The sequence below is a fragment of the Panthera leo genome, chromosome B2 (assembly GCF_018350215.1).
Source record: "Panthera leo isolate Ple1 chromosome B2, P.leo_Ple1_pat1.1, whole genome shotgun sequence".
Lineage (NCBI taxonomy): Eukaryota > Metazoa > Chordata > Mammalia > Carnivora > Felidae > Panthera > Panthera leo.
Genome location: NC_056683.1, coordinates 118,520,128 through 118,531,315, shown reverse-complemented (window position 1 = coordinate 118,531,315; position 11,188 = coordinate 118,520,128). Strand labels below are relative to the sequence as shown.

Genomic DNA, 11,188 nt, shown 5'->3' with positions numbered 1-11,188 from the left:
AGGGGCAGAGAGAGAGGGAGACACAGAATCGGAAACAGGCTCCAGGCTCCGAGCCATCAGCCCAGAGCCCGACGCGGGGCTCGAACTCACGGACCGTGAGATCGTGACCTGGCTGAAGTCGGACGCTTAACCGACTGCGCCACCCAGGCGCCCCAGGTGACCTTTGCTCTTCAGTATGGGTATCACTTCCCTGTTTTCCTCATGTATTTAGTCATTTTATTTTGCAACAGGAGTCTTGTAGAGAATATGTTACATTTCTGGAGCATACTGATGTGATGTTTTGCTTGTTTTAGCAGGAAGATACCTTGGCAACTTAAACTCCAAATTCTGTTTGCCCTGCAGTGGTCAGCAGCTGAACTCTCTGTTCAATCCTTTCGATCTTAGATGGCTGTTCCCTACCACACATGCATACCTCAGAGGTCAACCAGATATTGGACAGAGCCAACATGCAGAATGTGGGCTCTCCTGTGTCTCTCTCCTTTCTGGGATTTTCACCCTCACTCTCCAGTTGCTACAGTAACCCTGAATACAGTGCAGACTCGAGCTGCCTTCAGGTGACAAGCATTAAATATGGGAAGTTCACCAAACACTATTCTCTGTTTCCAAGTACCAATGCTTCTTCAGTTTCTGCCTACCTTTTTCTGTCCTCCAGCAGCTTGAGAGAGTTGGAAAAAAATATATACTCACACACACACACGTGTGTGTATGTACCTGTATGTGTGTATAAAGTTATATGTATATTGTGTGGGTATGTATATAATTGTTATCACTGGAATGTTGATCTGATCTGAGCTACTCTGCCTTTACCAAGAGAACCCTTACCTAATATAAGATTAGATGTATTCTCTGTTTAGAAAGTACCTAGGGGAAAAAATCAGTAAGTAAGAAAGTCCTCAAATGAAAACTGAAATATATTAAGAAGAATAACCCAAAAGAAAAATGAGCAAAAGAATGAACAAACATTTTACAGAGGGGGAAACACAAATGGTCAATAAACATATAAAAAGTGATCAACTCTAGCAATAGTCAAGTAGCTTCAAATTAAGATAACAATATTATATCTATTTTTAACAAAAATTAAGACGACTAACAAAACCAACATGTGGATCGATGGGAATGTGTATACAGTGCTAATGGGAAGATAAAATTGTACCCCAGCAAATAACTTGATACTCTTGAAAAGTTAATCATTTGCTATTCCATTCCAAGATATACACAATATACATACAACCTCAAAAATCTCTTTGTGCATCAGGAGTACTAGAATGTTCAGGGAAGCATGTTTCACAATAACATAAAAAAAAAAACCCAGGGAAACCAAATGTCCACTTACAAAAGAGTAGACAAATTTTGTGCTTGCTTCAGCAGCACACATACTAAAATTGGAACGATACAGAGAAGATTAGCATGGACCCTGTGCAAGGATGACACACAAATTTGTGAAGCGTTCCATATTTTAAAAAAAAGACTAGACAAATTTTGATACATTCTCAAAGTTCATATTACACAGCAATGAAAAGAATGACCTATCACCAGACAATAATATGTATTATCTTAGAAACCGTACCAAGTAGAAAAAGACTAGATATATACATTATGAAATCATTTTTATAAAGTTCAAAAAAAGGAACTAAATAATATTTCAATTCACATGGCTACACAGAAAAGTTAATTTTTTAAAGAGTGATTAATGAAAAATTCAGCATAGAGGTCATCACTGGGCAAGAAACAGGACATGAATAAATAAAGAATAAAAAGGTATTGGTATTTTTCTCATTCTTAAGGAGGGGATGGGTTCACAGGCATTCCTTTGAAAATATGCTTCATAAATTATTCATATTTACATATAATCTTTTGTATGCATAAAGTAAAATATTAAAATGTAGAAGGGGCTGAAAATGAAGAAAGCTTGGAAAAGGATGAATAAAAGCTTAGTAGCAGGAAGGATATCTTGTTGTCATGTTTTTAGCTGAGTAAATACTAGTTAGCTAAATATATTTTTTGTAAATCTCAACTTAGACATTTAAATAATTAGGTAATCAGATGTCTTCTAAAATTAACATATTTTTTGGAGTAGCAAGGCTTTCAAAAGTCATATTTGTGTCAAAAAAAATGACATTCTGAGTATTCCAACATAGTAATTGTATAAAACATATCTTTTTTTTGGTGAACTGATTTTGACTTCAACTTTCTATACACATGTCCTGGTGCTTGTAAATACACTTAGTACTAAAGCTTATTATTTAGATTGGTCCTCCCCTTTAGTCTGCAACTAGTTTGATAGCATATACTAAGCAACTATTGTTATTGAGGCAGAGAATATTAAAATTCATCATTCCCAAATGAGGTTTCTGAGATAAGTTCTCTCCTACCCCAAAATCTTGTCTAAACTAATATGTGCTTTTTCTTTTCAAGATGTGGGTCATTTTGAAAGAAGTGTTTTTTATAAGAAACCCATGTATGATTAATGCTAATTTGAAAAGTTACCCTAAAATTCTGTGGTCTTCTGAACATCACATGATGAAAAAAAAGCTATTTGGGATTGTACTGTAGGCTTCCCAAAAAGGCCAAGGAGTCTTTTTCTAGTGATGTTATAGAGTTCATCTTGAAAGCAGCTGGGAATATTTGGGGAAATAGTCACAATTTAGAATGTAGTTAGATTCTTAGTCATCACGGTAAAGAACATACCAGACAACAATCAAAATGCTAGGCTTTCTCAGACCAAGGATGGAAAGTGACTTGCAAATCTAGAAAAGATTTCCAGAGGGGAAAACAATTCTTACTTGTTTCTTCTACTTACCAAGTATGTTTTAAGTTCCAATGGGTTGGTTTCTCCAGTCTGGTGATACTAGAACACTGAAAAATAAAAGTATAAGGGATTAAGAGCAGGGAAAAGTTGAGATCCTTCCTATTCAAGTGTGGTTTGCTGACCAGATGGGATTCTGGTTGAAATTCAGCATCTTGGGGCCACCCAGACTTTCTGAGTCAAAATCTTCATTTCCACAAGACCCCCCACATGATTGATGTGCACACTAATTAATATAGACTAGGTTTATTTCAAATAAACTTACATAAAAATCACTTGCTTTTCTTCAGGTTATTATGTTCCACGGAAATGCTTATGAATAATAAGGAAAGCCTAGAGAGAGATGTTGCTATTTCCTTTTAATCTCTCTTCTAACTAAAAAAAACAAATGATTATTATATCTTCTTTCCTGGCTATTAGTTTTCGTGAACTGGGAAAGCTAGAAAAGCAGGTATTTCCCTTAGGATGAAGGACACACACGAGATCTTCAAGGGCTAAATACTAAGCTAGAATTATTGTTCTGTTGAAAATTCTTTCCTGTTGTTTTTTTTTTTTTTCTTTTGAGTTAAAAAAAAAAGACCAAAAAGCCACCTCTTTATCTCAGTAGACATTAACCTTCCAATGCAGGAAGGATGAGTTAAGAAGAATTGCAAGTACCCAGTTAAGATACTGCCATCAGAGTTTACAGGCAACATGAAACTAAAAGTTTTTTACTTAGAAACTAGCCTTTTCTTAATTTCTGTATGTAATCTGCCAGCAAATCGTGGCAGTTCTAGGTCGGCTGTACGATTGGCAGCTGTGCTCCATTTCTTCTGAAAGGCTTATCCAAATCAGCATTGTCTCTCTCCTGAGCCAGAGCAACAGCCTTCTAACCAACTGGTCTCCCTCTAGCCCCTCTTACCTCCCTCAAGTCCTTCCCAGAGAGCAGTCAGGGGGGCCTCTGTAAATGCAAATCAGACCATCCCCTTCATGGTTCAGGCCTTCCATACCTCCTGTGCAACGGCCCAGTGAACCCTACATGGAAAGGCCCCTGCCTTCCTCACCACACGGTATCCCCCTGCCTCCCCATGGTGAACCCACACCAGCTTCAATCCTCCGTTTCTGGCCCTTTCCTGCCAGGGTCTCTGCACCTCCTCCTCTCTCTTCACCCCACCACGCTCTGTCTCATTCTATATTTCAACTCAAAGGTCACCTCTACAGAGAGGCCTCTCGTGGCCTGGCCACCTCTCCTGAAATAGCACCTGCCTCCCATACCCTGTCGCTCTATCACTCACTGTTTCTCTCCTAGTATCCTATAATATAAACTGTAATGATCTTGTTGATGGGTTCTCCTGCTTCTTGCCTGTCTCCCTGACTAGGCTTTGTGGTTCATAAACATAGGGACTGGCCTATCTTTCTCACTGGTCCATCACTAGCACCCAGCACAGTACCTGGCACACAGAGGTGCCTAGTAAACACGTGATGAATGAAACAGGGAGTGAAATTAAAGGAATTAACATAAAGGTATGGTTCTTAGATGGTTACTAAACATATATTGTAGTTCATTATTTCCTTGTAACTTTGTTCAAACAGAAAAAAAAAACCTTAAATATATCCCAGTGATATCACTGAACTATAAGTCATCATTAATATCACCTTGATGTGGGTGGGGCACCTGGGTGGCTCAGTCAGTTAAGGGTCCGACGTCAGCTCAGGTCATGATCTCACAATTTGTAGGTTTGAGCCCTGCATTGGGCACTGTGCTGACAGCTCAGAACCCAGAGCCTGCTTCAGATTCTGTATCTCCCTTTCTCTCTTCCCCTCCCCTACTCGTGCTATCTCTCTCTCTCTCTCTCTCTCTCTCTCACTCTCTCTCTCTCTCAAAAATAAACAAACATTGAAAAAATTTTTCAGCCAGTCCATACTTATAATCCATAGACATTGTGGCCACTCGACTGGGGAGAATATACTGGTCACCCAAGTTATCCAGCCCAAATCACCTTGTATACTGCCCACAAGTATTTTCCTAAGAATCATATCTAATGTCACACTGACAGAAGACACAGTTGTCTACCCAATCCATTTTCCCCTCTCCCTTCCTAACAGACCTGTATTGTATTTGGAACATAAATGTGCCCAGACAACACTTCTCAGCCTACCCTGCAGTCAGGTGAGTCAGTTCTGGCCAAAGAGACAGAAACTTAAATCTTCAGAGAAAATTTTGCATTCTTGATAAGGATTCCAATAATTGATTGCTCTAGGATACTCCCTCCTGCTACCAACCTGGAACGTGAACATGGTGGCTGGAGCTGCAGCAGCCCCCCACTCAACCATGAGGAAAATATGAAGACAATTACAGAGATCTTGCTCTGGATAGCCACAAGACACTGAACCCAAACCAGCAACTTCTTACCTTCAAATTTCTTGGTGAGAAAACACACATGATTTTGTCTAATCTATTGTTTTACCAGATTTTCTGATATATTCTGCTACTTTAAAACCTGTGGTGAGTCTTTACTGACTACAAGCTAAAGTCCAGACTTATTTCTACAGAACCCAGGAGTTTCTGCAGTCTTATCCAAGCCCTGTTCAGCCGTCTCATCCCATTCTTCGGCCATGTTTTCCTAGACTCCCTCAACTACCTGCCCCCACCAAGGCTCTCTAAACTTTAAATGAGTATGAACATCTCACCTTTCCCTATTACATCATCTCACCTTTCCTCCCCTTATTCTCTCCATGACAAGCAGAAACATCTTTTAAGAACCAGTTCAAGCATCCTTCCCTCTGCAAGCCTTACACATCTGTCTGAGGCAGAGTTCTTGCTCATTCTTTTATGCCTCTCAGTGCCATTACACTAGGGCCTGTGCCCTAACTGTCCTGTTATGCACCTGTTCCCTCTGGTCTGTGAGACATTGGCCTGGTATCTCATTCATCTCTGCATCTTGATTAAAACACCTAACGCTCCATTGGTTACCATCCCCCTAAAAATCATTCACCAAATAAAGGAAAGAATGTCCTTCAGCCCATAGGTACTGTTTTGAAACAGTATATCTCACTGTGTCTCTCCATGAATAATTTATTTTTAAGCACCTACTGTGTGCCAGACTCTATACTGAGCACTAAAGATGAAGCACTGAACAAAGTAGACAAAATTCTGTCCCTGTGTAGTCAATTCCTCTATTGAAAAACTTACACCAATCGAGTACAAATCAGTTAAAGGGCATTGCAACATATCAACTGTAAGCAGTAATAAGTCATGAAGGCAGAGTTGATTATACATACCAGAGCAGTAAGAGAATGCAAAACATATCATTTAGAAAATAAAAGAGAAATTTACGGCTGCCTCATCAGAATGTTAAGAAAAAAAAAAGCAATAATTTGTTTTCCACTGTTTATGCTGGATCTAGTTACTACTAAGGAATACAAGAATACAAGTAAAATGAAATAGAAATACTTCTCAGATACATGCACATTGATGTTTCTTACATGATTGTTATATTAAAATAGTCAAAATTTGGAAGTAATCTAAATATTCCTCAACAGGCGATCCATAAATAAAATATGGTAATTTCATACTACAGAATATTACACAGCCATTGAAACAATGAGGAAGCCTTATAGCTATTGCTGTAGAAAAAAGAAAAAAAAACCCTCCAAGATATATTACCAAAAGAGAAAACAAGCCACAGAATAGTATATACTGCAGAAGGAAGAACGAAAAGGAGGGAGGAAGGGAATCAGGGATGAAAACTGACACAAGAAAAAAGAAAACTGAATAGCACTGATTCTATGAAAGAAATTAAATTTGTAATTCCTTTCTCAGGAAAAAAACACCAGGCCCGGTTTTCATCCTTGATTCCTATGAAACATTTCAGGAAAAAAGAATACCAATCTTCCAGAGAAAAGAAACAAGGAAATACTTACAATCTCATTTTATGTGGACAGCATGTTGACATCAACATCTGATAAGAATTTTAGAAGAAAGAAATACAAGAACAAGCCATCCTTTCCCATAAAACATAGTTATAAAAATCATACACACAATATAAACAAATTAAATCCAGTGGTATAAAAAAAGTAAAACACCACAACCAAGATTGACTCCCCCTAGAAATTCACAGGCAATTTAATATTTGAAACCTACTCCATCAAGATAAAAAAAAAAACTTCTGCACAGTGAAGGAAACAATCAACAAAACTAAAAGGCAACCTTCAGAATGGAAGAAGATATTTGCAAGTGACATATCTGATAAAGGGTTAGTATCCAAAATCTCTTAAGAATTTATCAAGCTCAACCCCCAAAAAATAATTCAGTGAAAAAATAGGCTGAAGATATGAATAGACATTTTCCCAAAGAAGACATCCAGATGATTAACAGACACGTGAAAAGATGCTCAACATCACTCATCATCAGGGAAATGCACATCAAAACCACCTCATATCTGTCAGAATGGCTAAATTTAAAATGAGATATCACCTCATACCTGTCAGAATGGCTAAATTTAAAAACACAGGAAACAACAGATGTTGGTGAGGATGTGGAGAAAGGGAAACCCTTTTACACTGTTGGTGGAAATGCATACCGGTGCAGCCACTGTGGAAAACAGTATGGAGTCTCCTCCAAAAGTTAAAAACAGAGCTACCCTATGACCTAGCAATTGCATTACTAGGTAGTTATCCAAAGGATTCAAAAATACTGATTTGAAGGGGCACGTGCACCCCAATGTTTATAGAAGTATTATCAACAATAGCCAAATTATACAAAGAGCCCAAGTGTCCGTTGGCTCGTGAATGGATAAAGAAAAAATGTGGTGTATGTATATACAATGGAATATTAGCCATCAAAAAGAATGAAATCTTGCCTTTTGCAGTGATGTGGATGGAGCTAGAGTGTATGATGCTAAGTGAAATAAGTCAGTCAGAGAAAGACAAATACCATAAGATTTCACTCATATGTAGAATTTAAGAAACAAAGCCGATGAACATAGGGGAAAGAAAAAAAGGAGCGAGAGACGCAAACCATAAAATGTACTCTTAACAACAGAAAATAAATTGAGGGGAGGTGGGCAGGCGGATGGGCTAAATGGGTGATGGGTACTAAGGAGGGTACTTGTGATAAGCACTGGGTGCTTTATGTAAGTGATGAATGACTAAAATCTAGTCCTGAAACTAATATTACACTATATGTTAGCCTACCAGAATTTAAATAAAAACTTGAATCAAACAAAATATAAAATAAAATAATAAAAAAGAAACCTACTAGTAAAATTCAGCAAACTCACAGGGAAAAAATAAAATTCATATAACCACTTCAAAAGATCCAGAAAAAAAAATCATTTGATGAAAGTCAGTATTCATTCTTGGTAGAAAAAAAACTCTTAACAAATTAGGAATACAGAGGAACTTTCTTAATCTGGTAAAGACAGCTACAGGAACAAAACAAATCGACAGAGAACCATATATCATATCATAGAAATTCAAAGTGAAATATAAAAAGCCTAACCCACGTCCTACCCTCATTGCCCTGAATATAATAAACTATAAAATTGATAAACCAAATCAGACAGAGCTGAGAAGTACCAACAGAGATGTTCTAACATAAATGGCTGATATGTGTAGGTAATGACCAACTGACTAGGTATTCCAAAAGTGTTGTTGCATTCTTTAATTAAATATGCTCTGGAATTCTAATCATTCTGCTCAGAAATCAGGGCAGTTCAATTTCAATTTGCCCAGTAAATGATGGGCGCCTGGGTGGCTCAGTTGGTCAAGTGTCAGACCCTTGGTTTCAGCTCAGGTTATGATCTCACGTTGTGGGATCGAGCCCAGCGTCCAGCTCTGTGCTGGGCACGGAGCCTGCTTAGGATTCTCTCTCCCTCTCCCTCTGCCCCTCCCCGACTTGCGCCTGAGCCCGCTCTTTCCCTCTCTCTCTCTCTCTCTCCCTAAAAAAATAATACATAAAAAATAGAAGATAAATTTGGTCCAGTAAATTGAATGCAAAAGTTGAAACACGGCAATAGCAAATATGTAGATTTCTTTCTTGCATATTTGTACTCTTTCTCCCCTCGTCTTGAATTTCTACTCTTAGATGCATCTAAGAATTTAATTCTGTATTCTTAGTTGCATGTTACTGCTGACTTATTTGTTTTCTTTGTAAGTTACTTCAAGTCAGTAGTGGAATGAACCTCTAAATAAATATGTAAAAACACAAAAAATGTTTAAAGTAGGATTCTGCTAACAAAGTCATTCTTCTTAAAGCCTTAATTTTTCCTATTGTGAGAAAAAATATCTAAATAACACCAGATCCTAAAACACATTGTTGTTTACCATTTAAAAATAGTTATTATTTTTTTTAAAAATTCAAAAGGCTCTCAAAATGTAGATAGTTGAATTATCGATAAGAATTCCTTTTAGACTTTACTTTGGCAGGCACAGTAGAGAGGAGTAAAGATCACTTGTGAACAAAATTTACTTTTTTTAAAAATTTAATTTATTTAATTTATTTTTTTAATTTACATCCAGGTTAGTTACCATATAGTGCAACAATGATTTCGGGAGTAGATTCCTTAATGCCCCTTACCTATTTAGCCCATCTCCCCTCCCACAACCCCTCCAGGAATCCTCTGTTTGTTCTCCATATTTGAGAGTCTCTTATGTTTTGTCCCCCTCCATGTTTTTATATTATTTTTGCTTCCCTTCCCTTATGTTCATCTATTCTATGTCTTAAAGTCCTCATATGAGTGAAGTCATACAATATTTGTCTTTCTCTGACTAATTTCGCTTAGCATAATACCCTCTAGTTCCATCCACGTAGTTGCAAATGGCAAGATTTTATTTTTTTGATTGCTGAGTAATACTCCATTGTGTGTGTGTGTGTGTGTGTGTGTGTGTGTGTGTGTGTATATATATAGTGTGTATATATATATATATACACACACACTATATATATATATATATATACATATATATACATATATATATATATATCACATCTTCTTTATCCATTCATCCATCAATGGACATTTGGTCTCTTTCCATACTTTGGCTATTGTTGATAGTGCTGCTATAAACATGGGGGTGCATGTGTCCCTTCGAAACAGCACGCCTGCATCCCTTGGATAAATGCCTAGTAGTGCAGTTGCTGGGTTGTAGGGTAGTTCTATTTTTAACTTTTTCAGGAACCTCCATATTGTTTTCCAGAGTGGCTGCACCAGCTTGCATTCCCATCAGCAATGCAAAAGAGATCCTCTTTCTCTGCATCCTCACCAACATCTGTTGTTGCCTGAGTTGTTCATGTTAGCCATTCTGACAGGTGTGAGGTGGTATCTCATTGTGGTTTTGATTTGTATTTCCTTGATGATGAGTGATGTTGAGCATTTTTTCATGTGTCGATTGGCCATCTGGATGTCTTCTTTGGAGAAGTGTCTCTTCAAGTCTTTTGCCCACTTCTTCACTGGATTATTTGCTTTTTGGGTGTTGAGTTTGAGAAGTTCTTTATAGATTTTGGATACTAACCCTTTATCTGATATGTTGTTTGCAAGTATCTTCTCCCAGTCTGTTGGTTGCCTTTTTGTTTTGCTGCTTGTTTCCTTCGCTGTGCAGAAGATTTTTATTTTAAAGAGGTCCCAATAGTTTATTTTTGCTTTTGTTTTCCTTGCCTTTGGAGATGTGTTGAGTAAGAAGTTGCAAAGCCAAGGTCAAAGAGGTTTTTGTCTGCTTTGTCCTCAAGGATTTTGACAGCTTCCTGTCTTACATTTAGGTCTTTCATCCATTTTGAGTTTATTTAACAAAAATTACTTTCTAAAGAAATATGACAATTATTAACATAGGACATTATCTTTCTGTGTTAAGTCTTTGGAGATTCTAGGTTATTTAAGGTATGATGAACCTTTCCCCTGTGAGTTAAACTCGTAGTCCCCACTATTAACCGATAAAGATGATATGTTGCATTCCAACATCAGATTCCAAAATACAAAAAGCAAAATTTTGTGCCCATTTAGCTTAACCTCTAAAATGTCTCTTCTTTTTTATTTTTCTTTTATTTTAGAGAGAGAAAGAGCACATGTGGGGAAAGGGGCACAGCAAGAGAGAGAGAATCCTAAGCAGGCTCCACACTCGGTGAAGAGCCCAACGGGAGGCTCTATCCCATGACCCCAGGATCATGACCTGAGCCAAAATCAAAAGTCAGATGCTCAACTGACTGAGCCTCCCAGGGGCCCCTGAAATACCTTTTTTTTCCTAACATTAAGATGACTCCTAATGCACGAATATAACAACTACACTATAATATGAGCTTCTCCTTTAGGGAAGGAGCTTTGTTAGTCTTCTGGCACACATTAGCCACTCAATAATGAGTCGTCTAATGAATGAATCAGATTTAATTCCTTTTATACGAAGAGAGAA

General features: G+C 37.6%; 1 non-coding gene across 1 annotated transcript; it reads left to right on the top strand.

Moving 5' to 3' along the window:
* Window positions 1-1,352: 1,352 nt before the first annotated feature.
* On the top strand, window positions 1,353-1,459 carry LOC122220910. Its single transcript, XR_006203056.1, has one exon. It is a non-coding gene; the product is annotated as a U6 spliceosomal RNA (small nuclear RNA).
* Window positions 1,460-11,188: the final 9,729 nt, after the last annotated feature.